Below are 25453 nucleotides of genomic sequence, written 5' to 3' on the forward strand. Positions count from 1 at the left end.
CATTAATGGACAACTTAAATTTCAAACATGTTTAACTAAAAATACATTCATTCATAGTGAAATATAATTATACAATGTTTGAATAATTATCTTAAAATTGTGTAAGAGGAGCAGCAGCCGGCCCGCCCGCCCTCCTCTCCCCTCTTTGTCCACCGGCCCTCCTTTCCCCTCCTGCTCCGGTGGCTCTCCAACCACCACCGTGCCCTCTTCCGCCTTCGCCGGCTCCTCCGCCGCCGGCCTCGACAGCCTTGCCGCCCTCACCTTTCCATCTCCAGGGCAGCTGCTGGGGGAGTGGAGACAGTACAGAGCAGCTCCCGGAGCCATGACGGAGATCAAAGGGACGGCGTACCCCATCCTGGAATGGCTGACTGTTTGGGAGGAACAGCTCTGGTGAGATCACCGAGGGGCGCGGGCTTTCCTGGGCGGGACGGCAAGTGGCCGGAGTCCCTCCCTTCCTCCTTCCCAGGCCAGCTGGCAGAATTGGGCAGGCAGTCCCCTTGGGCCGCGGCGGCTGGCGCCCCCACCACGCGAGGCCCCCTGGACCAACTGAGAGAGTTGGGTCGGATATCCCCAGACTGTGGAGAACGGTGACCAGGGGGTCCCTTCCAAACACGTGACTCCCCGGTCCAGCTGGGAACAGTGCAGTCTCCCGGGCTGTGACAGCTGGTGCCCTCCCGCCATGCTTGTTGCCCCAGGCCGACTAGGAAATCCGGTCGGGTGCTCTCCCGTGCTGCGGCGGCCGGCGGCCCTCCCCGCATTCGGACCCCTGGGCCAGCTGGCACTCTTCCAAGACGTTTCGGCTGCCGAACCTCCCCAATGGCGAGAGTTTTCCAGAGTTAAAGGACCCACAGCAACTTTCACTGGTGGATCCCGTAGACAAACGTGTGCCATGAGCGCCACCTACTGGGCAGGATAAGAAAAACAGAACCCAGAGATTCACAGAAAAATCTTTCAACATGTGGGGTCCAACACCCAGGGAAATCTGACTAAATGCCCAGACGCCAGCAGAAGATAATGGATCACGCTCAGAAAATTGAAAATATGGCCCAGTCAAAGGAACAAACCAATAGTTCAAATGAGATACAGGAGCTGAAACAACTAATGCTGAATATACGAACAGAAATGGAAAACCTCTTCAAAAACAAAATCGATAAATTGAGGGAGGACATGAAGAAGACATGAAGAAGACTGAAAAAACAAATCACAGAGCTTATGGAAGTGAAGGATAAAGTAGAAAAGATGGAAAAAACAATGGATACCTACAATGATAGATTTAAAGAGACAGAAGATAGAATTAGTGATTTGGAGGATGGAACATCTGAATTCCAAAAAGAAACAGAAACTATCTGGAAAAGAATGAAAAAATTCGAACAGGGTATCAGGGAACTCAAGGACAATATGAACTGCACAAATATACATGTTGTGGGTGTCCCAGAAGGAGAAGAGAAGGGAAAAGGAGGAGAAAAACTAATGGAAGAAATTATCACTGAAAATTTCCCAACTCCTATGAAAGACCTAAAATTACAGATCCAAGAAGTGCAGCGCACCCCAAAGAGATTAGACCCAAATAGGCGTTCCCCAAGACACTTACTAGTTAGAATGTCAGAGGTCAAAGAGAAAGAGAGGATCTTGAAAGCAGCGAGAGAGAAGCAATCCATCACATACAAGGGAAACCCAATTAGACTATGTGTAGATTTCTCAGCAGAAACCATGGAAGCTAGAAGACAGTGGGATGATATATTTAAGTTACTAAAAGAGAAAAACTGCCAACCAAGACTCCTATATCCAGCAAAATTGTCCTTCAAAAATGAGGGAGAAATTAAAACATTCTCAGACAAAAAGTCAATGAGAGAATTTGTGACCAAGAGATCAGCTCTGCAAGAAATACTAAAGGGAGCACTAGAGTCAGATACAAAAAGACAGAAGAGAGAGACATGGAGAAGAGTGTAGAAAGAAGGAAAGTCAGATATGATATATATAATACAAAAGGTAAAATGGTAGAGGAAAATGTTATCCAAACAGTAATAACTCTAAATGTTAATGGACTGAATTCCCCAATCAAAAGACATAGATTGGCACAATGGATTAAAAAACAGGATCCTTCTATATGCTGTCTACAGGAACACATCTTAGACCCAAAGATAAACATAGGTTGAAAGTGAAAGGTTGGGAAAAGTTATTTCATGCAAATAACAACCAGAAAAGAGCAGGAGTGGCTACACTAATATCCAACAAATTAGACTTCAAATGTAAAACAGTTAAAAGAGACAAAGAAGGACACTATATACTAATAAAAGGAACAATTAAACAAGAAGACATAACAATCCTAAATATTTACGCACCGAACCAGATGCCCCAAAATACGTGAGGAATACACTGCAAACACTGAAAAGGGAAATAGACACATATACCATAATAGTTGGAGACTTCAATTCACCACTCTCATCAATGGACAGAACATCTAGACAGAGGATCAATAAAGAAATAGAGAATCTGAATATTACTATAAATGAGCTAGACTTAACAGACATTTATAGGACATTACATCCCACAACAGCAGGATACACCTTTTTCTCAAGTGCTCATGGATCATTCTCAAAGATAGACCATATGCTGGGTCACAAAGCAAGTCTTAACAAATTTAAAAAGATTGAAATCATACACAACACTTTCTCAGATCATAAAGGAATGAAATTGGAAATCAATAATAGGCGGATGCCAGAAAATTCACAAATACCTGGAGGCTCAACAACATACTCTTAAACAACAAGTGGGTCAAAGAAGAAATTGCAAGAGAAATTAGTAAATACCTCGAGGCGAATGAAAATGAAAACATAACATATCAAAACTTATGGGACGCAGCAAAGGCAGTGCTAAGAGGGAAATTTATTGCCCTAAATGCCTTTATCAGAAAAGAAGAAAAGGCAAAAATTCAGGAATTAACTGTCCACTTGGAAGAACTGGAGAAAGAACAGCAAACTAATCCCAAAGCAAGAAAAAGGAAAGAAATAACAAAGATCAGAGCAGAAATAAATGAAATTTAAAACATGAAAACATAGAGAAAATCAATAGGACCAGAAGTTGGTTCTATGAGAAAATCACTAAGATTGATGGGCCCTTAGCAAGATTGACAAAAAGAAGAAGAGAGAGGATGCAAATAAATAAGATCAGAAATGGAAGAGGAGACATAACTACTGACCTCACAGAAATAAAGGAGGTAATAACAGGATACTATGAACAACTTTACGCTAATAAATACAACAATGTAGATGAAATGGACGGGTTCCTGGAAAGACATGAACAACCAACTTTGACTCAAGAAGAAATAGATGACCTCAACAAACCAATCACAAGTAAAGAGATTGAATTAGTCATTCAAAAGCTCCCTAAAAAGAAAAGTCCAGGACCAGACGGCTTCACATGTGAATTCTATCAAACATTCCAGAAAGAATTAGTACCAACTCTCCTCAAACTCTTCAAAATAATCAAAGTGGAGGGAAAACTACCTAATTCATTCTACGAAGCCAACATCACCCTCATACCAAAACCAGGCAAAGATATTACAAAAAAAGAAAAATACAGACCAATCTCTCTAATGAATATAGATGCAAAAATCCTCAATAAAATTCTAGCAAATCGTATCCAACAACACATTAAAAGAATTATACATCATGACCAAGTAGGATTCATCCCAATGCAAGGATGGTTCAACATAAGAAAATCAATTAATGTAACACACCACATCAACAAATCAAAGCAGAAAAATCACATGATCATCTCAATTGATGCAGAGAAGGTATTTGACAAGATTCAACATCCTTTCCTGTTGAAAACACTTCCAAAGATAGGAATACAAGGGAACTTTCTTAAAATGATAGAGGGAATATATGAAAAACCCACAGCTAATATCATCCTCAATGGGGAAAAATTGAAAACTTTCCCCCTAAGATCAGGAACAAGACAAGGATGTCCACTATCACCACTATTATTCAGCATTGTGTTGGAGGTTCTACCCAGAGCAATTAGACAAGAAAAAGAAATACAAGGCCTCGAAATTGGAAAGGAAGAAGTAAAACTATCACTGTTTGCAGACGATATGATACTATATGTTGAAAACCCAGAAAAATCCACAACAAAACTACTAGAGCTAATAAATGAGTACAGCAAAGAGGCAGGCTACAAGATCAACATTCAAAAATCTGTAGCTTTTCTATACACTAGTAATGAACAAGCTGAGGGGAAATCAAGAAACGAATCCCATTTACAATCACAACTAAAAGAATAAAATACCTAGGAATAAATTTAACCAAAGAGACAAAAAACCTATATAAAGAAAACTACAAAAAACTGCTAAAAGAAATCACAGAAGACCTAAATAGATGGAAGGGCATACCGTGTTCATGGATTGGAAGACTAAATATAGTTAAGATGTCAATCCTACCTAAATTGATCTACAGATTCAATGCAATACCAATCAAAATCCCAACAACTTATTTTTCAGAATTAGAAAAACCAATAAGCAAATTTATCTGGAAGGGCAGGGTGCCCCGAATTGCTAAAAACATCTTGAGGAAAAAAAACGAAGCTGGAGGTCTCGCGATGCCGGACTTTAAGGCATATTATGAAGCCACAGTGGTCAAAACAGCATGGTATTGGCATAAAGATAGATATATCGACCAATGGAATCGAATAGAGTGCTCAGATATAGACCCTCTCATCTATGGACATTTGATCTTTGATAAGGCAGTCAAGCCAACTCACCTGGGACAGAACAGTCTCTTCAATAAATGGTGCCTAGAGAACTGGATATCCATATGTAAAAGAATGAAAGAAGATCCGCATCTCACACCTTACACAACAGTTAACTCAAAATGGATCAAAGATCTAAACATTAGGTGTAAGACCATAAAACAGTTAGAGGAAAATGTAGGGAGATATCTTATGAATCTTACAACTGGAGGTGGTTTTATGGACCTTAAACCTAAAGCAAGAGCACTGAAGAAAGAAATAAATAAATGGGAGCTCCTCAAATTAAACACTTTTGTGCATCAAAGAACTTCATCAAGAAAGTAGAAAGACAGCCTACACAATGGGAGATAATATTAGGAAATGACATATCAGATAAAGGTCTAGTATCCAGAATATATAAAGAGATTGTTCAACTCAACAACAAAAAGACAGCCAACCCAATTACAAAATGGGAAAAAGACTTGGACAGACACCTACCAGAAGAGGAAATACGGATGGCCAAGAGGCACATGAAGAGATGCTCAATGTCCCTGGCCATTAGAGAAATGCAAATCAAAACCACCATGAGATATCATCTCACACCCACCAGAATGGCCATTATCAACAAAACAGAAAATGACAAGTGCTGGAGAGGATGCGGAGAAAGAGGCACATTTATCCCCTCTTGGTGAGAATGTCAAATGGTGCAACCACTGTGGAAGGCAGTTTGGCGGTTCCTCAAAAAGCTGAATATAGAATTGCCATACAACCCAGCAATACCGTTGCTAGGTATCTACTCAAAGGACTTAAGGGCAAAGACACAAATGGACATTTGCACACCAATGTTTATAGCAGCGTCATTTACAATTGCAAAGAGATGGAAACAGCCAAAATGTCCATCAACAGAAGAATGGCTAAACAAACTGTGGTATATACATACGATGGAATATTATGCAGCTTTAAGACAAGATAAACTTACGAAGCATGTAATAACATGGATGGACCTAGAAAATATTATGCTGAGTGAGTCCAGCCAAAAACTAAAGGACAAATACTGTATGGTCCCACTGATGTGAATGGACATTCGAGAATAAACTTGAAATATGTCATTGGTAAAAGAGTACAGCAGGAGTTAGAAACAGGTAAGATAATGGGTAATTGGAGTGGAAGGGATACAGACTGTGCAACAGGACTAGATACAAAAACTCAAAACTGGACAGCACAATAATACCTAATTGTAAAGTAATCATGTTAAAACACTGAATGAAGCTGCATCTGAGCTATAGGGGTTTTTTTGTTTGTTTTTTACTATTATTACTACTTTTATTTCTTTTCTCTATATTAACATTTTATATCTTTTTCTGTTGAGTTGCTAGTTCCTCTAAACCGATGCAAATGTACTAAGAAACGATGATCATGCATCTATGTGATGATGTTAAGAATTACTGAGTGCATATGTAGAACGGTATGATTTCTAAATGTTGTGTTAATTTCTTTTTTTTCTTTCTTTCCATTAATAAAAAAAAAATTGTGTAAGAGTAAAATCTGAGAAGGTATTTTTTACAGGACATAGTTTAAATGACAGCATGTATACAAAAATATTTCATTCCCTCATCAACTAATAATCACATTTTTGCAATAGAATCATATATTATGTACCCTTCTTTAATTCTTCATCCACGTAAATGGCATTATATAATTTTAGCCTCTCATAGACTTAATTACCGTACTAAATTTTTTCATTAAGAAACGTATTAAGAAGTTATTCCAACAAATTCATCAATGTACTCATAGTTAGTACATGCCACAATAACCCCTTTAAAATAATCTGTAGGAGCTATATCAATTAGGCCTTTATTCAGAAAATTGGTGCACTTATTTTTAAAATGATTTATATTTTATGACACTGCAAATTATCTTATTAATTTTCTTTCTCTACTTTCTTGGCCACTCAGCACTAAAATATTCTCCTATATTTTACTAACATGAAGAAATTCATTATGCCAATTTTGAATTCTATTCATAATTCTGATCACTTTTATTTTGTCAACTTTATTTGCCCCTTCCTTCCAATTTTCTCTTTCCTGACTTACAGGTTTCCTTGCTTTTACTTTTTCAATATACTATATATACCTATAAGCCATTACAGATCCTTTTCTAAAGGAGGCATTGGTATAAAGCAGACGGATACTAAGCATCCAGGGCAGCCTACTCAAGACTTGTTTTTCTTTATTGGTCAGCACCATGGTATTCATTTCTTTCTCCACAGAGTAGCATAGCATTAATCCTATAATAGATTCTCAGTAGAATCCTTTGATTAAATGAGTCAACTTCCAACAGACTAATCTACTGTTATATTGCTCTCTTACAAAAATGTCTGTCTCCATAGAATAAAATCCAAACTCAATAATTTCATTCAAGCAGCTCTGTGATTTCTTTGTCCCCTTTGTTGCTATTCACAGTTTGATGCATGGATTGTAATTCAACATCATCAAACTGTTTTGAAATAATCATACAAGTTTTTCTTTGGTGTTTGTAGCAACATGTGCTCCATGCTTCCATAGGACTGGATAGTAAATATTGAACTATACCTTCTTCTCTCATCAACATTGCCTAAAATAATCAGAATTCATTTTGCTTCTTTGAAATTTTTCTGCTTGTGTGTTTGTGTATGTGTGTGCCTTTACACAGATGGTCTTCCATTTTCTATACTTTCTTCCACCTTAATTATCATCCTTGTCACATCATCCTATTAACCATTTCTCAATGTCCCAAAATTTTTATGACCCTTGATTAATCTGAACTTTTATAGTCATTATTTGTTATGCCACTCATCTGATATTTTGCATGGATTGCATGTTATTTTTATTTATCATTTAAGGAGTCATGTCCAGTATCCTTAACTTGCTTGAGCACTTTAAAACACTGGCCTTTAAACTGGAACCTGTAGTTGGTCTGTGGATGTTCTTTTCAATATCTATGAAACTTTTGAAATTATGTATAAAAATATATTTATATGTACATTTCACTTTCTTCATGAAACGGCGTTCAAATAATTTATCAAATTTACAAAGCCACCCATGCCTATAATTTATTAATCTAAAAGCATAAGAACAATGGGTTACACTTATTTTCTTACTTCCATCAAGCATACATATGGAAAGTATTTACTAAATATTTGTGATTAATTTTTTATGCTCTAGGCTCTCCTGGAGAGCTAGTCCCTAGAATAGAAACCAACCGGAGCAGTCAAAAAGTAACAAAAACTCCAGCCATAAGTTTGCTCAAACCCATATTGATGCTGTTACCTAGTAGACTTATTAAGTATATTATAATTTTAGTAAAATTTTTATGCATTTTATTTTATAACAAGATATAAGATACAATCAGAGGGCGGGCCACGGTGGCTCAGCAGGCAAGAGTGCTCGCCTGCCATGCCAGAGGACCCGGGTTTGATTCCCAGTGCCTGCCCATGTAAAAAAAAAAAAAAAAAAAAAAAAATGCAATCATAAATTTTGTAAAACATATTTGAATAATTAAAAAATAATTATAAAACAAGGGGCCATGTAAACTTCATGAAATCAAAGTACAGAAAATTGTGGTCACCCAAGAAATTACCTTGGGGTCCTTCTTCATTGTAATCCCCCCCTTTTCCCCAAAAGATAATATTTATTGTAAATTCATATACATTAAAAAGACCTAAATAAATATTAACATAGGCTAAAGTTATGGATTGGAAGATTAGTGTTGGGAGATAAATTTTTCTGGGTTTCTTATGTTTCTGCAGTTCTTGGTGCAGATCTACAAACACCCTTTTCTGTGGGCCATCTCATGAATGTATCACAAATAGTCTTAGAAGATCTAAATGGAGTGTCTCCTTGCATAGTCAACTGAATTTTGTTTACTGTCAAGTGTATCAAAGATAATAGCTCCCTCTTGGGTAATTGTCAGGCAGGTCTATTGTCCAGTAAAAACGATATGCACCCTAAATTAGCATTTGTGAAAACAGTGGCAGCCTAACTTAGTAGCTTACATGTAGAATAAAATTTCAGACTCTTCATCATTCTTGACAATTATATCATACAAAGGTATAAATTATCCAGAAGTAATTTGTTGCATATAGATTTAAGGTAGTACAAATCAAATTTTTCATTGCGATTGTCAAGTTTATTCATATATATATATATATATATATATATATATATAAATGCAAAAAGAAATAAGGATAGCAAAGATACTTCTGGACAAAAAAAATTTGGAAGGAGATAAAATAATCTAGATTACACCATCTTATTTTTAAACAGATAAAATTATTTAAATAATATGAATAGAAGCAGGTGTTACATTACAAATCAACATTGGAACAGAGAAGAGAGTATTACAAAAGATTCATGCTCACATGGACACATGCTATTTGACAGAAGTGGTATGGCAAATCAATGGGGAAAGAATGGAATTTTAAATAAATGAAAATGGCATCAGATCAAACAAATGAAAATGAAATTTAATTCCTACACTATATAGTTCTTAAAAGTTAATTTCAAGTGTATTATATAGATAAATGAAAATGAAAAACATAAATAATTTAGATTTTAGCAGTTAATACAGCTGAGTATTATCATGAGCACCTTTGGGGATTTTTACAACATATAAAGCAAAACAATACAGAAAAAAATTGATCAGCATGACAATATAGAAGATAAGAATCTGTTCATCAAAAGACACTATGGAGAGGTTGAAAGCACCACAAAATAAAAGACATTTAAAACGTGTGTGGGGGGGGATGGAAATGTATACACAAGATTTAATTCAAATGAATTAGGAAAAGATAGACAGCCAATAGAAAAAAGAGTGGAAGTCTTCAACAGATATTTCCTATAGAAATCTATTTTACAGCCAACAGATTATTTAAATGGTATTCAAGACGGGTACAGGTATAATAAAATCTGACTATAGTAACTATTGTGAGACCTAAAATGTAGTGCAATGAAACCTTCGTACTTTGCCTTAGAGAGTATAAAATGACACAGTAATTTTGAAAACATTTTGGAAATGTTGGTGATCCACGTGATCCAGTCATTCCAATTCCAGGTAGACAGCCTGAAGAAACCTGACACATACACACCAAGGTGTCAAAAATACTTATAACATTATTTCTTATGAAAATCTCCAAACTAGTGTCCATTAGCAGTCACATGGAAAAATAAGTTGGAATATTTCAAGGTCATATTTTGTAGCAATGGAACTGAATGAAATACTGTAACATGGATGCATCTCACTGATGTGTGTTTGATATAATGAAAACAGTATAGAAGGATATGTAACATACAATTCATCCCTATGAAGCAAAATATCAGCACTAAATGCTGTGTTTGATAGACAAGTAGATAGAAAAATGATAATGAATAAATTGATAAGGATTTAAGTTACTGATCACAACCTCTAGTACATAGTTGAATAATATTGTAACCAAGAGATCAGGATTTTGATTACTCAATCATTATATAGATATTCCTTTTTGCTTTCTGGTATATTGGAGTAGACAGAGGGAAATTCCTGAAATCTCTAAATTATAATCTAGCTGCCTTGATTGCTGGTAATGACTGTATAGCCTTTATCTTCTGCCCCTGTGATTGTAAAAACCTTGTGACGAATCTTCATTTGTACCCAGTTATCCAGTTTTTCAACATTAGAGTCTTGTATTCACTAAAAACAGCCCCCAGTGTTCATTAATGAAGGATCTTGGGTCAGCCCAGAACTAACCCACCCCAAATCCAAAGTTATCTTGATAACCAAGACTGGATCTAACCAAAGTGGGTCTGCCTGACAGGTGCAGTAGCTTAGACTTTACCCCACACGTCACCTATATATGGGATTCTGCCATATTTTTACATACATTCTGAACTAAGCATGTAATCAAACTGTGCATATTCAATAATTAGATCACCTCTAATTCTATCATCTGGGGCCACTGTGCTCATTATCTAAACCTGCTTGTTTTTTTCTCTAATAAAATTATCAGAATTACTGCAGTTCAGGGAGACAGATTTTGAGCCAATAGGCCATCTGCTCTCCTACTATGTGCCTAGTAATAAACTTTTTCTCTCTTTTAAACCCTGATGTCTCAGAAATTGGTTATTGAGAGTGTGAGGCAAAACAAAGCTCATGGCCTTTGACCAGTAACAGAATAATATGTCATTGAAGAGTATATTTGCTTCTTTCCTGATCTGAGAGGAAAAGTTTCATTCCACGACAAGTATGATGTTTGCCATTGGTTTGTGGAGATGTCCAATTTCAGTTTGTGGAAAGTCTCTTCTATTTCCAATTTGCTCAGAGTATTTAGTGATACTAAATATTGCAGTTAAAGCTTTTTCCGTATTTATTGTGACAGGCAAAAATTTTCTGTCTCTACGATTTCTGGGGTGGATCACAATAATTGATTTTCTAATGTAAAAATCCATCCAGTATTACTGGGATTAAATCAACTAGGCTATGGCATATTTTATTTTTATCTGTTTGCTGAAAGTTTGTTTAGAATTTTCATTTTACTTTTGAATTAGGTTGCCAGTAGTTTTCTGTTCCATACGTTCATGTCACAAATCAGTGTCAAGTTTGTACTATAATAATGAAACGGTTTATGATATCTCCTATTTTTATAAACGCTGCAAGAATTTATGATTGCCTTCATGCTTTTCATTACAGCTACTAGATCATATAACATGTGGGCCTGGAATTTTTTTAAGACAAAAAAATTCTGTTGACATTTTATAATTGAATGAATTAATTCATTTATTTTTATTTGATTTGTTTTATAATTGAATTAAAATAACTTGATTTACTTAAGAATTATAAGATTTTATATGCTTTCTATTTCTCCTTTTATTGGCTATGTAATTTTTTTATTTCATTAAAAGTTATTCATTAAATTAGGTTTTTATTTTGCCAACATCATTAGTGAATGCCCCAAATTTATCCCCGGTATTAGATATATTTGTCTTCTAACTTCTATATTTGATCAGTTTTCCAACTCATTTATTTATCTTGTCATATAAAAAACTAGTGTATTCTAAAACATTAGTTTACATATATTTGGTTTAAGTTTCATTTTTCACAGTATTTAACAATATTAGCTTAATTTTACTATTTTTAGTATATTTTAACTTTTTCCACTATCTGGAGTAATGTTCTTAAAACACTGATTTTCATTCTTTTTCTTTTTATAATATACTCAAGTTTTGCAATACTTTGCTTAACTACTAATTTAGCAGCATTGCAATGGTCTATAATTTATTCAAAATATTTGCCACTGTGATTTCTTTTTGGATCCATTTGATATTTCCAAGTCTACATCTTAATTTCAGGACTCAAGGAGTTCTTTTTAAAATATGTTGATTTATTATTTTTATGTATTGCAATATTGCATATGTGGCAGGTTGTAGAAATTTGAGTTATTAACCATTATATAATCAATATTTGCAAATTTCACGTTTTTAGTTATAGTTTTCCTTATAGAAATGCTTAGTCAAGAATTTTCTTCATGACTTGCATATTCTCTGTGTCCTTAATTTTTTTTATTTATTGTTTCCAAGATTAAAGAGATCTGTTAAAATCCTTAATTCTTTTTTTTGTGTGTGGGCAGGCATCAGAATTGAACCTGGGTCTCCATCATGGCAGGCAAGAATTCTGCCACCAAGTCATCGTCACACTTTCCGAAATCCCTAATTTTGATTATGAATTTCTCTATTTCTTTTTCTAGTGCTGTCATTTTTGATGCTTATATTTTGAAGCAGTGCTATTAAGCATATTCTAATTTAGAATTGTCATATCTTTTGTTGCTAAAAAGTGATCCTTGTTGTCTACTTACATTGTTTAATGTCTCCTTTGTCTGTTATTAATGTAACAGCATGTTACTTATACATATTATATCCTTATATATCAGACATGTCTTCTGTGATCATAAAATAATTATATTCTACTTTTAATTGGTTCTGACAGCTTTTTCCCTTTAACTAGAAATTTATTCCATTTATTTTTAATAAATCTAATTCAAATTGAAATTACTGTTTTGTGCCTTTTGTTTGTCCTCCATGTACTGTTTTATTCCTATAAATTTAATATATTGAAAATGCTCGATCATTTTTACCATTCTATTATTTTATGTTTTTTTTTTTACTGATGTGAAATGTTATCCAAGAAATTACAACATAGTAGTTAATATTAAAAATGTAAGGGTAACCTATAAATTATCTTTTATTTGGGCAATAAAAGGAGTTTAAGTAATCTCATATAATGCACCTAACTTAAATTTTAATGATTGTTTTAGGTTTTAGCTATATATATATATATATATATATATATTATAATCAGAAAACATTTCTTATATTTGCCAATTTATAGTTAAAAATGTTCTCTTATTCCCTCTTTTCCCTTTTATTTGTTCTTTGGTCCTTTCTACTTACATTCCTTCTCAAACCTGTGAACTTCTTTGTGGAAACACTTTCCTTCTGATTGAGTTAACTTTTTCCTAACTACCTTTAGTGAAGGCATGCTTTTGTCACAATTTTGCAGCTTTGTTTGACTAAATATTTCTTCAATGCATTTTAAATTCACTTTCATTTTCTTTTTTTTTCACTGCTTAGAGATTTAAAATTTGAAAGATATTTTCTTTCAACATGCTGATATCTTCTGAATTTATTTGCTTAGTTAGTCATCACTTCTTAAGATTAATACAAATGTTTTTCCACTAAGTATTTTTGGATCTTCTATTTGCCTCCAGACTTATTCAGTTTCTCTCTTGTTTTGACATATTCTTTTTTTATTTTTAATTCATTCTTCCTAGCAGTCATTGAATTTCTTGAATCTGCTAACTAGAGCTTTTAATCAATTTTGGAAAATTCGCAGTCAATAATTCTCCCAATATCATTGCTGCTCATTTTCTCTCTCCTCTGCAACTAACTATAGTTAAACTTTTGTAATCCTTACTTATTCCATCCTCTTTCTTTCTTCTATTTATTTTTAAACATATTCTTTTTCTTGAATCCAGCATTCTGAGTAATTTATGTTGACCTAACTTTGAATTCATTCTCTGCAACTTTTTCTAATCAACTGTTAAAATATCTATTATAATTTTTTCTTATAATTATTTTATTTCTAGAAATTATTTTATAATCTGCTTATTTTTATTTTTTTACATGGGCAGGCACTGGGAATCGAACCCGGGTCCTTGGGCATGGCAGGCAAGCATTCTTACCTGCTGAGCCACTGTGGCCTGCCCTGCTTAATATTTTAATGTATTTTCTATTCTGCTAAGATATTGTAAATATTTATTAGAAGAAATATCCCCCTGGTTAGATTTTTCATGCAGAACATATGATTTTCTAGAACTGATTACTGAAAATAAGTGAGAGAGAGAACTCTGTATTAACGGAAATTTGTTGACTCTGGGATGAAAACAAATTCTTCCAGTGAGAATTTATTTTAGTTGTTTAGACACCTTTGGCAATGCCATTCTGTGGAAAAGTAACAACATCTTTTATGCATGATTGTTCTGTAAGCCCACAATTTCTATAATAATGATAATAATAAGTATCAAAATCTATTTGCTTGCTTTGCGGTGTTTTGGACCACTCAAGGAATTGAATTTGGATTGACACTCCATGCAAGATTGATTTTCTGCATTTATTTCTCAATGACACTTTTTTCTTTCCCTGCTCAATACCTATGCAACCTTTTCAAATCCCTCTTGTTATGTGAGTGGGGTGGTTTTTTCTGGCCTTCCTTAACCCACATGTTAAGGAAGCCCTTTAGTATCTATTCTTGAGGAGAATCTCCTATTAGACTCCACACCTAGAGGAGACCTGGAAGTTTGATTTCTAGGTCTTCCATCCAAATTCCTAGTTTAGTAAACATCTTTAGGGCATAAAATAGCTTGATGCTCACTTTCCTCTATGAAGTCTCAAGGTCACTTATGATTTTGGCCAGATAATTTTATATTATTTGTCAAAATCTTCATATTTATAAGGACACTGAAAATGTATCTTTCTAGCATTGTAGCTTAAATTCAGTCATCTGGAGACCTATGTATTCTAGAATAGCATATTATTGGAAATTTAACAATTTTTTTCTTTTTATAATTATGCTTCCTTCTTACATTCAGTCTTCTCTTGATACATGTATGTATATACATGCATATATATATAATATATATAAATTATATATATTTTATATATATATATATAATTTGTGCCCACTTCTTTTAATTTTGCCTTATACCATATGCACAGGGATAGTTCCTTTCTGTTTATTTTGAACTGAGCTTTGGAAATACCATCATTTATGTCTGTGTTTGATTGTAATTATGCACTTCCTTTGCATACTAATACTCACTTTCTCACCACACACAATTACTATCCTTGTTTACCGAATATTGGTTTGTAGGAAATGGATTTTACGAGTTATTGAATGTTTTAAATGCGTTGTTTTAATGGTAATTAACTTAAAACAAAGTCCATTTTTAATAATATGTATGTGTTTTCTATATCATTTTCATTATTTTTATAATAGATTCATTCTTAATTATATATAATTTCTGTTCATTAGGTAATTTATAGCCATCATATATCATGATATTAACAATCAAAATTGTATTACTCTAAAATTGTATGACTAATTCCTTTCTTTTATCCCTGATTCTTATTGATACAAATCGTTGAATATCTCCCAGTACTTTGATAATGACAGGTATATTTTACAGGATGGCTTATGGTTCCCTCTATTTTGTTAAGATTCCCTTTGTACATTCTTGCCCTGTTTTACTCACTGCATGTACTAATTATACTAAATGTACCTTATCTTATTGTTCATCATTTGATCCCTTGATCTACAACAGTGCATAGCATTTCATAATCATTGAAATCATTATTGGATGAATGAATGAGTGATTGCGTTTAATGTCACAGATTTGCTTCAGTGAACAGGCACAAACTTAGGGTGACTATTCATTCCATGTCACCTGTTCACACCTAATTTCACAGCATAGCTATTTATAGTATCAACTTTCACATTCTACTCTTTCTACACAGACTGATTTTTATCCGGGAAAGTTAGCAGTTCTGTTTCCTCTCCTGTGTTCCCTGTTCATTACCCTTCCTTAAAAGGACCATTCTGCTGTGGGATTGGCTGACTGACAACAACAGTACCACTTATGTGGTTAGAGAAAGGAATTTTCTTAATGGAATTGTTGTGAATGAATGAAGACAATACTTGGAGTTTTCTCAATTTTGTTGATAATGAGTTCCTCCAATTATAGTCAATGTTTCCTTTTTACACTAAAAAAAAAGAAATTCTGTAACAAGTAATCAAAATGAGAATGCATTCATTCACATTTGGATATAGTAAAGAGGTTATTTCTATTCCGTAAGAAGAAAGTTAAGAACTTCTTAAGGAATTTCCTGAGAGAAAATAAAATAGCTCTGTTTCTGTTGACTTTATTACCTCTTACTCATTCTGTTCTAGGGAATAATTAATCTAATTGATAAACTTAGTATTCTTTGGACCATGTTTCTTTTAATGGATATAGAACACCCTTGTGGAAACAATAAACAGATCCCACTTGGCTTGCCTCATGAAGCAGTAAGAGAAGTAGTGTTCTCCTCTCTACATTTTACTATCAGAAAGGGAAATGCAATGGGGAAGGTCACCTCTGACCCTCATTTACAACCCTCAGATAGAATCCAGAGGATAGGAAGAGTTTCTGATAACCCCCAATTTCCACAGTTCATTTATGACAAAATTCTGGAAGCTGTCAACTAAAGTTAATTCTGAACTCATTTCACTTTCTATTGCTGACTTTTGCAGTTTTGAATGAACAAGTATCTTAAAACACAAATGTAATTGACTCAAACAAAATGCATACACCATTTAATTTCAAAACGAATATGCAGAATATTATGCAAAACATAAGCAATTAAGAAAATAAAATCTGAAAACAATATAAAAAACATATTTCTGTTAATTTGGTACTGCTAGTTCAATTCCATGATAATCGCAGCATAACCACTAAAATTTTTGTGACTGGTTCCTAAACTAGAGATTATACCTCAAAAACAACATTTCATGAAAAAGTTGTTTTGTATGCATAAATTTGGGCTCATGTTTATGAATTAATGCTTTACTCACGGATATGGGGCAATGCTGGCTTCTTGCTGACCATCCTGCAGTAATTCACACTCTTCAGCTTCTACTGTACAGCTGTGAAGTCAGTAGGGAGTCACTCAATTATTTGTGATTTTACACATCTGTCAGTTAAATCCAAGCATCAAATGCAAAATTGCACACAGGGAGGCATTAGAGGGATTTGTGACTCTCCCTGAAGGATGTTGGATTTATATGCCAACAAAAGATTCATAAATGAGTCTAAATGAGTCTTTCCATGCATAAGATAGATATATTCCTCTCCACTAGGCTTATGCTTTGCCAGCCCTAAGAATTTTCAAAACAGAAGGAGGTCCCATAATCATGAATAAACTGAAAATGGATCCTGCAGATTAATTTGGCATCTTCTTTAGAAAACAGGAATTTTCTGAGTGTAGAGCAGTATCACACCGAACATAACTCCTTAATTGTAAATGTGTTACAGTGCCAGGGGAAATAAATATAGATTGAAGATCTTTCAGACCCATGATTTCAGGTGGAGGCTTTCAAAATGAGCTAAGCTTGTCAAAGAATTTAGGGCCTGTAAAACATACAAACTTACCTCACTGACATACAAAATTACTTGTTAGTGTGATTCATGCAGTGACACTACAGATGAGGTGAGAATAGTGACACTAATTACCATTCTTATCATTTAAAGCTTTAAGTCACATATGCTGTGAAACTTTTGTTTCTGAATAACTTTGAAATAAAAGCTTACTAGATTGTTTACTCTAATCATGATAACATGTTTTACAAATATTTTTATTGACAAATTTTCACACACATACAGTCCATACATGGTGTACAATCAATGTCTCACAATATCGTAACATACTTGTTTATTCACCAGTATGATCATTTTTATAACATTTACATCATTACAGAAAAAGAAATAAAAAGAAAAACTCATACCTACCATATTCCTTACCCCTCCCTCTCACTGACCATCAATATTTCAAAAGTATACCCAATTTATTTTATCCCTTATCCCCCTATTATTTATTCTTTTAACCATTTTTTTTTTTTTACTCATCTGCCCATACCCTGGAAAAAAGGAGCATCCAACATAAGGTTCACAATCACATTGTCACATTGTAAAAGCCATATTGTTATACAAATGCCTTCAAGAATCAAGGCTATTGGACACACAGCTCAACAATTTCAGGTACCTCCCTCTAGCCATTTCAGTCACCATATACTAAACAGGGATATCTATATAATGTATAAGAATAACCTCCATAATAACCTCTTGAGTCTGTCCGAAATCTCTCAGCCACTGAAATTTTATTTTGCCTCATTTCTCTCTTCCCCATTTTGGTCAGGAAGGATTTTTCAATCCCATGATGTTGGGTTCTGGCTCATCCTAGGTAATCTGCGCCAATTGCCAGGGAGACTTATACCCCTGAGAATCATGTCCCATGTAGGGGGAAGGGAAGTGAGTTCACCTGCTAAGTTGGCTTAGAGACAAAGGCCATATCTGAGCCACAAAAAAGGTTCTCTTGGGGCGACTCTTAGGCATAATTATAAGTAGGCTTAGCCTATCCTTTTGCAGGAAAAAGTTTCATGTGGATAAAATTCAAAATCGAGGGCTCAGTTTATTGATTTGGTTGTCCCCCACTGCTTACAAAAATGTCAGGGATTCTCCAAAATGGTAAGTTGAATATTTTCTCCTTTCTCCCAAGTTCTCCAAGGGGACTTTACAAAAACTTCTTTATTCACTGCCCAAATTGCTCTGGGATATATTGGAGCATCACGCTAACCTGGACAAACCAACTAGATCTCATGCCCTATTCAAGTTTCCATGTACTTACGGTGTTCAACTGAACTGAACATATATGGTAAATTAAGTAATGCTCTACTGCAAATACAAATTTTGCACCAAATAAATATCTCTCCCTTTGGTCTCACATAGAAGTTGAAGTTTTAAATTATAGACGATATGATCTTTTAACCTGTATTCTGATCTACCTTAGTCCTATTCAGATCAGCCTCATTCATATAACTATGATAACATTTGAGCACTTTCAGACTGAAATCAGATTGAAGATTAATAATGCTTATTTATTAACATTAAAAATAAGGTTTTTAACACAGTTTTGAAATATTAATTCTTCTTAATGGTATGCTGCATTTCTTACATTCAGTTTCCTACCATCACATAGTAATAGACATCACAGACCAGAAAAGTTTGTTTAATATTCTAGCCTTCCCTTTAGCAGATTGATTTGTCTTTAGATTGGTAGTTACTACATATGAGTTAATGTCTTTATCTGAAATTCAAGACTAATGACAACTCTTTGGATTCTAGGGACAGTTAATGAGAAAATGTATGTATATATGTTTATCCTTGACAGTAAAATTGCTAATACTGCTATTTCCCTCCCCTTCTCTAGTGAATGTTAGTACAATTGATGCTAATATGTTAGGGACTTTTCCATTATCAGTCTATGTCTCATACCTAGGTACAACATTAAGTGTCCTTGACTCCAATATGAAATTACCCATATATAGGAATGCAATAATTCTAAATATATATATTTGTGGGTGCATATTAAATATATATATATAAATCTCACTAAAGATACTAAATTTTAAAATGGAGAAAAGTTTAGAATGGTGCTTAGGAGAGATCTTGAAACACAACAGTATTTCTACTAATGAAGAATTCTTTTTCCCCTATTATGTATTCAAACTTTTAAGGTCTACTTACACCACAACCTACCTCATAAGGGAAGATTGATTTGTTCTGTACAATTCTCTAGAATTGGATCATGTACCCTCTGAAAGACCTGTTCAGGTTTTAAACTGTGATCCTGTGGTCGTGAACACATTTGTAAATAGGATCTTTGAATTTATTAAGGTGAGTCCTGGTGTGGAGACTTATTTGTGAATAGGACTTTTAGAAATTCAGTTAAGATGAGGCCAAACTGAATCAGGATGAGCCTTAACTCATATGGCAAACATTCTTATATGCAGAGGAAATTGAAACATAGTCAGAAAGTAGAGGAAGACAGGAATCACAGAAAGCTACAGGAGAAGACCAAGGAGACAGATTTACACATTACGGAAGCAGGGATAGATGTAAGCCAAGGAGCCCCAAAAACTATGGCAAACCAGTACCAAAATGCTAAACTGGAAAGAAGAATGACTTCTGGAGACCTTTATTTTGGACTTCTATCCTCCAAAATCATGAGGTAATAAATTCCTTTTCTGTATGTCAACCCATTTTGTAATATTTGTCATAGCGTCTCCAGCAAACTAAGACCATATGTATGATAGCTCTTACAACCCGTTAGTGATGATACCAAAATTCTCCCTGTTTTGCTGTGCATCAAGATTCCTGAGTAAAGAAAGGCAAAGCAGGTTAAATTTGACTCTAGGTAAGATGATTCATTCTTGTGAATCTGATTTGAAACTTCTAAAACTGAAAAACCTAACATGTTTTTTGCAATATGCAATGGATATTAAATCAGGGAGAGAGAAACTCATCAAAGTTTACTCATGAAGAAATGGTATATCCAAGAACATTCAATAAGGAAGCTGGTGGGAGAGGGAGACAGCATATACACAAGTAGGTTTTTACTACCCACAGAGACAAATACAGGGCCCACTGAAAACCTCCTTGTTCCATATCAGATCCATTGATATGCAACAAGCATATGAAACAAGCTCCCAATTTAACTGACAGGAGTGCCTTAATTGAAAGTTGCATTGTTTCTTGGAAATCAAAAGGAATAAGACCTACTGGTGGTGTGGACAAGCAGAATAGTAGCCTGACCACCCTGAGGCAGTCCCTCAAAAACCAAGCTCTAGACTCAATATGGTAACCAAACACGTTACTCCTAAGCCTTAGCAGACGGGAAAGCTAATCGGAGGCACTGTCAAATTGTGACCCTAACTGATGTGAGTTCTATTTCTCAGGCTGAATTTTAAATGGCTTTTTCTTTTCAGTGGCACCAGGTATGACTCCAGGATTGCATTTCTTATGTAGAAATTTCCTCCTTCCTCAAAATGTGGTGACTTGCTCCTTAAAGATGGTCATAAAAGATACTCAATTGTTTAAGAAAACAACACCTGTAAATCTTGCAGTCCTCAAATGACTGCAAAGACAAAAGCATTCTTAGTTAATTGGGGGAGCTTGTTGTAAGGATGGCTAACCTAATGGGTAAGTGTTTTCTGCAAGCAGTAATCCCTATAATGGAAATCACCCAATTAGATTTTAGTCCCTGACTTTAAATGAAATGATCAATCATACCACCTTTGTGCTTGAAGACATTTAGTCCATATTCAACTTCCTTGCCAGGGTTGTTATGGATGAGAGAATTGCCCTAGACTTCCTCCTTATTGGGGAAGACAGAGACTGTCTAATTGCTAATATATCTTACCATAACTGGATGCATTAATCCTTTGGCCAAGGGGAAATGTCATCACAAAAACTTAAGGAGAAAGCCATGTGGATTTGTAAGGTAAACTCTGGTTTATAGGTTATAAGTAAATATACTTTTTGGACAATTACTCTAATAGGACATTGACTGCATTACCAATGTCAGTGGTGTGAGTAAACACTCATCTATAAAAGACTATGATATTTTCAGTACTGTGGAATCCTGTCTCTAAAGTTCACTGGTCAAGATAGCTATGGCAGAACATGTATGGAAAAGCGGCTGATATCATTATTCTCTCACAGCCTGGGCCACACAGATGAAAAAGAGAATCTGACTTCCCCTTGGACAGTTGGTTGGAATTGGAAAGAAAAAGATAAGCAAATACTGCTTATCTAGGTATTGGGATGCAGCCAAAATGGAGGAACATTTGTACTTTTAGAAACCTCTATGAGCACAGAAAATTCATGGCTCTTGTTATTGCACTGAAAAGCAAATACGCTAAAATATTAATGAAACAAGAATACAATTTGAAAAGTAGGAAAAGGACAGATTAGATCCAAAGAAAGCAGTGAGGAAATTATTAATAAATTACTGAAAAATTGTTGAAATGGAAAACAAATATACACATAAGGACTAATCAGCAAAACCAAGGGATGATTCCTTAAAGAAAAAAGAACAAGCAGCATTTGTGAGCAACAATCACATGATGTCAATGTCAAATTATTCTTCTTTCAATATTCATTTGGAATGTATATGGCAATGCGTTTACATATTTTTCCATTTTTCATGCCATATAATCCATAGTGGTGTAGTGCATCACTCCGTAGGTTCTTCCCCTCTACCCATCTACTGAATCAAGGTAATAACTTTCCCTATTTCTCCTCTTGTAAGAGAAATCAAGAAAATAGAGAAAAATCACAAGCAAACAAAGTCTGGATGAAAGCAGATATATCATGGAGCTATTATAAAATTTTAATAATGAAATACTCTGGACAAAAATTGCCAACCAAACAATGAATCACAGTGGGGTACCAAACTCAGTTCTGATATTGCTTTTTAGGTAAACATGAACAATTCTACAAAGAGCACTCAGACAATTTTTCAATAACATAGAATCAAAATGGACCACAATCTCAAGCAATACATGAAAATAAATTTGAAGTATATTAATGACCTATGTTTTAAAACTTTTCAAAGTGAATCTAGGAGTTTAAACTTTCAGAGTAAAGCTCGGTGTCATCTATATGTATAGGGTTCATGAGAAATGTCTTAATCTCAGAAAATATACAAGAACAAATTATAATTTATAATAAGAAAATTTTGGACAATAGATATATATCTAAAAAAGTTCATATTTAAATAATAGAATAACCATTCACAATGAAATTGAGTAAACTGAAGCTACCCATATCAAGATGGGTGACTCTCTAACACAATGTTAAAAGTATAGTTTGAAGAAGCATACAATAGGAATTACATAGATTTTAAAGTGTACCATATCATTAGACTATGAATACAAAAACAGTCAATTTTCCAAAAAAAACTGCAAATTCAGGAAAGTAGTTATATTAATGGTCCTAATCCCAAGCTCCAGGCCCCTGTCTCCAAAGGATATTGCACCGTGAGATAGAATAGCACTAAGCTGGACCTGCACATTGAGAAGCACAGGACAGCTCAGGGTAGATAACAGAATTCTGAGTCCTACATCTCTAAAGTTATCCCTAGCAGCATAGCAGCTCTTATGCTTGCGTACTGACTTCTTTAGAGAACAGAAATCAATTAGACCAAATAACACACATACAAACATTAAAGGGCACTCAGGCTTAGATATCCTGCATTTAAAATCACAATAAGATAGAAAATTATGTTCCTAATGTACAGTAACTACTGCTAAGGGAATATAATATAACTTTATTATGCAGCAACATGTCAAAGTTCTCCTCCCATTTGTTTATTGATGTTTTCAGGCTGTCATTGGGCAAAGTTGTCTGAGCTCATTTTTTTTACCACCAATTCACTTTCAAAAAGTTCAGATTTTTAAATTAATCATTTAAAATAAATCTAGGTCAAACTAAGCCTAAGATGACTATATCCTCATACAAAGGTTTGGGGTTCTCCTGTAATAGCAGACACTACAGGTCAGTAGTTTGTGAAATATGTCTACTTTTTCATTAACTCAACTCTAATGTGTAAATTTTGGGTGTTTGCCTTAAACAACATACCAAATAATAAGCTTTAACATATAGTTTCCGTTAAACTGTGTCTTCTAAATTTGAGGTGTTAATTAAAACATTTATTAAAATAAATTTTAATTGTAGTAATATTAGTTTAACACAGATCAATTTCACAGGAATAAAGCCTCATACCCTATAAAGGGAATGTTTAAATGTGAAACATTTTCAGAGATTTTCATAAGACATGTAGACACAGTTTCAATGTCTATTTAGCTATCTGGTAAACCTCCATAAATTACATAATTGGTCTCAGAATATATTAATTTTTCGGACAATTTTATAAAGTTTGAATATTGTTTGTCCATATAAGAAGTCAAGATTTGCAATCTTACTTTACAAGTAGATAAAACAAATAATTTCAGAAAAAGAAAAGAAAATGTTTATCTATTAGATGTTTGTTATTAAGAATACATATTTTATTATTTTAAGGAAAAAATATCCCATGGGGCAAAAACAAGCACCATTTTTACATTATTTTATGACTTTATTACTTTTGATATAAATCAATTTAAATCAATAATTTAAAGAGAAAAAGTCATCACTGTCTATTAGAATAACAAAATAATTCAGAAGAATAAATAAATAGTAATTCTCTAGCAATACAATAATTGGCGACAATATATTTGATCACTTGGATAAGTGACTATCTGCTAAATTTTTCCATTGTAAAGTTAAGTTTTGTTCCTTTGGTCGTTAATTAGTAATTTGTGAGATAATAATTGAAGATCTTGTGAATATTCTAATATCTATCACCTAGTGATTTTGATCCGTTTATGGCTTTTTGCCTCAGTCAGTTATTAATGATGGATATAAAATGGTAAATTTCCTATTTCTATTATTTTTTCTACATTTTTAATCAGCATCTTCTGTAAAGAAGAACTTATCTCTGTCTTTCAATATTTTCAATACTCATGTTAAAATTTCGCTGTGATTAAGTGCAATTAATTGAGATAATCTGAGTGTAATATAAGCATATAGACACTATTAGCTTTTTAGTCAAAGGCCTTCATATCTTTTTCAAAATTAAAGATTTAATTATCTTTGTAAAGATTATTCTAAAAAACATTTTATATTAAACTTAATTTAAGTGAGAATAATTTAGAAAAATTATCTTTAGATAAATCTAATAGTAAAATTAGGAAAAGTTGCAATTATCCCTTTGGTCGCCAACTATGAATTGTAAGGAAAGGATAAGATTATTTGTTGTTTCCTCCAAATATACATACATGTGGTTAGTAAATTAATGAAGTGTTCAGCAAAAACAAGCAAAATAAACTTTTGAGAAATGTAAATAAAATGCATTGTAGCAGAAATAAAAGATTTTGTTCTCAACATGTACAAGCAAATATAAAGAAAAGATACAATTATCTCAAGATTAATGCTACAGCAGAGTATTAACACCATGTAAATTTATTATGGAATAAAATTCCCCAAAACAAAAAACAAGGCCAACTTTAACAAAAGAAAAGAAACTTACCAGTTTAATTTTTGCATTAGCTCAAAGAATATTTTTATTAGATCCTAACAAGAAATAAATGAGAAATTAATTACTTTGATTGATACTTTAATTTACTAAAAGGAGCTAAAAATAAAATCATATATTAAAAAGTACTTAGAAAAAAGTACTTAGCAAACTTTAAAATATGCAAGTGCAATGTACAATTATTAATAATATTCTTACACAATTTATTTTTTAAATAACAGTCTCTAATAATAACATAGAAGTATCAGTTATTTTGTCTAAAATGTATTTTTAAAAGAATATTTTATCATTATGAATCACATAAATCTTACAACTCAAATTCTATATATTCATCAAATCATTTGTGAAACTCTTGAACACTAAAAACCTATTGAGTGTGTGAAATATAATTCATTTAATGAATATCTTTATCATTGGAGCAAGTGTGA

The 25453-nt window shown here is 33.7% G+C and overlaps 1 long non-coding RNA gene across 1 annotated transcript in view; it reads right to left on the reverse strand.

The window, feature by feature from the left end:
* The window catches only part of LOC143681462 (uncharacterized), a 251236-nt gene that overhangs the window by 62224 nt on the left and 163559 nt on the right, over positions 1–25453 (reverse strand). The window contains exon 2 of the long non-coding RNA XR_013174655.1: positions 16906–16977. This is a non-coding gene — a long non-coding RNA (uncharacterized LOC143681462). The remainder of the gene's footprint in view (positions 1–16905; positions 16978–25453) is intronic.

The sequence above is a fragment of the Tamandua tetradactyla genome, chromosome 4 (assembly GCF_023851605.1).
Source record: "Tamandua tetradactyla isolate mTamTet1 chromosome 4, mTamTet1.pri, whole genome shotgun sequence".
NCBI classification, from domain to species: Eukaryota; Metazoa; Chordata; class Mammalia; order Pilosa; family Myrmecophagidae; genus Tamandua; species Tamandua tetradactyla.